Source organism: Agelaius phoeniceus, unplaced genomic scaffold, assembly GCF_051311805.1.
Source record: "Agelaius phoeniceus isolate bAgePho1 unplaced genomic scaffold, bAgePho1.hap1 Scaffold_263, whole genome shotgun sequence".
NCBI classification, from domain to species: Eukaryota; Metazoa; Chordata; class Aves; order Passeriformes; family Icteridae; genus Agelaius; species Agelaius phoeniceus.
In genome coordinates this window covers 1-2,500 of record NW_027509918.1, presented here as the reverse complement: position 1 = coordinate 2,500, position 2,500 = coordinate 1, and positions in this window count along the sequence as shown.

Below are 2,500 nucleotides of genomic sequence, written 5' to 3'. Positions count from 1 at the left end.
AAAGCACCGGACGTGCTAGAGGAGGCAGCGACCCGACGAGGCGGGCGCGGCCCGGACACCGAGGCCCCTTTTCAGCCGGGGCGCGGCTCGCTCTGCAGCAGGCGGCGGAACGGCAAAGGAGCCTGCGGACCGGGCTCTGGGCCACCCGCGTCCGCGCCCCATCGCCTTCGGGCACACTTTCGCCCTTCTTTCTCTCTCTCTCTCGTCTCTTTTCCCTTCTCGCGGCTCAGCTCCAGCCGCACCGCCGCCCGGCGCTGCTCGCGGCCGGCACCCACACGGGCGCTCCCCGGACCGGGGCCGGCACCGGCACCTCGCGTGGTTTTTTCAAGGACACCTGAAGGCTCGCGGGGCCACGCGGCCGTCACACAGCTCGGGACGGTCAAGACGCCCTTCCCCAGGCCAGCGGGAGGGGCGACACCTCGCCTGCGACGGGAAGCGAATTGGAAAGGAGACCGCCCTGCCCGAGCACCGGACCCTCCCCGCCGTGGCTTCCCCGCCACAGAGAAGCCTCGGAAGGAGAGCCGGCCCGCCGGGGGCCCTCTCCGACGCCACCCGAAAAGCCACATCGATCAGCCGCGGCTCCGCGCCGACGGCGACAAGGGCCCCACGGCCACGCTTCCTGGGACAACAACGGCGACGGCCGCCCAGCCCACCTGCCCGTCGGCTCGCTCGCTCGCCTCAGCAGCAGAGGAGCGCGGGGGGTGCCGCCACCCGCCCGCCCGCAGCCGGCAACGGCGGGACTGGAGCGGCCCGGGGAGAACCCGGCCGAGCGTGCGAGAAAAAGTGCCACCGACCTGGCGCGGCCACGGGCCACCGGCGGCTTTCGCCCGGCCTCGCGGCGGTCGGCTTGCCCTGCCGGAACAAAGAAGGCCGGGGGACGGCACGACAAAAGAAAAAGGCACACGGAGGCGCGTTCGCAACGCCCCGTGCTAGCCACGGGGGCCACGGGGCCAGGGGCCCGCAGCGGGGGGGCCGAGTGACGGGCCTCAACTGCCTCCCCACCACGGACTCACCGGCATCCCGCCTCGCGCTGTCGTCGCAACGCTCCTCAGTGCCGCGGCTTAGGGCCGCCAGAGAAAAAGACACAAGGCCCGCGGAGGAGGCCTGGCGGGTGCCCCCCACACTCCGCCCGCCTCAACCGAAAGCAACCGACCCGGCAAAGCGGCAAAGCCGGCCCCGCCCGGCACAAGCGGCTCAGTCGATCCGGCCACGACCGAGGTAGGCGAGGCGCCGCCGCCTCGCCCAGGACCAGTCCGGGGGGCTCTCCGTCGGGTGCCGGGCCCGGCAAGTTCAAAAAAAAAAAAAAAAAGAACTAGGCCCAAAAATTCTGCCCGCCACAAGGCGGGTCCCCGGCTTAAGGCCGAGGGGGGGGGACGGCTTCTCCAACGCGGGCCGAGCACCGCCGCCACCGCCGAGGCGGACCGACGGGCCCAAAACCGCGCCCGCCGAGCGGGCCCCCGGCTTAAGGCCGGGCAGAAAAGGGACGAGGCGCCGCCGCCTCGCCCGCCACCGGTGCCCGGGGGGGGCCGCCCCCCCCCGTGGCCAATCGACCGGCAGAAGCCGGGCCGGAGCGGGACACGCTGCTCGCGGCTTCTCTTTCTCTCTCGGCAACTCTCTCTCTGGGCTCGCTCTCGCTCTCTCGGCTCTCTCTCCCCGCCTCGGGGCCGGCGAGCAGCTTTCTCGGATCGTCTTTCGCCCCCTTCTTGCTCTCTCTCTCGGCCTTCTCCGGATCCGCTCTTGCGCGGCCCTTCTCTCTCGCCTCCGCGGATCCGGCTCTTTCGCGCGGCCCCTTCTCTCTCGCCTGGCCAACTGGACCCACTTTTCCCTGGGAAGGACGGGAGCCGGGACACAAAGGCACGCGCGCTTCGTCCCGGCTAGGCGGCACTCGCTTGGCCCTGGCGACCGCACGCGCGGCCGCTCCGCTCCGCCTCGGACGCAGGTACGGGGTCAACCTGCGGGGATGCGGCCCGTCACCTCGCTCCCATAAGACGGACAGACGAGTCCAAAGCCGGCCAGGCCTCCAAGAGGACCAATGCAGCTCGACCGGGGAGGGGCGCCAACGCAGGCCGCCTCCTACCATGACGCAGCCGGAGGCGGCCGACAACAGCGACCCCTTGGTGAACTTCCGCAGACGGCCGGGACAACAGGTCTACCCGGCCGGCGCCGAAATTGCACTAAGTCCCGCCGGAGCGAGGTAGACCTGATGTCCCCGGCCGGCGCCCGCCACCAGGGGGCAAGGCCGGCCCCCGGCGGACCCCGGAGCGAGGTAGACCTGATGTCCCCGACCGGAGCCGGGGTAGACCTGTTGTCCCCGGGCGGAGCCGGGGTAGACCTGATGTCCCCGGGCGGAGCCGGGGTAGACCTGATGTCCCCGACCGGAGCCGGGGTAGACCTGATGTCCCCGACCGGAGCCGGGGTAGACCTGATGTCCCCGGCCGCAGCCGGGGTAGACCTGTTGTCCCCGGCCGGAGCCGGGGTAGACCTGATGTCCCCGGCCGCA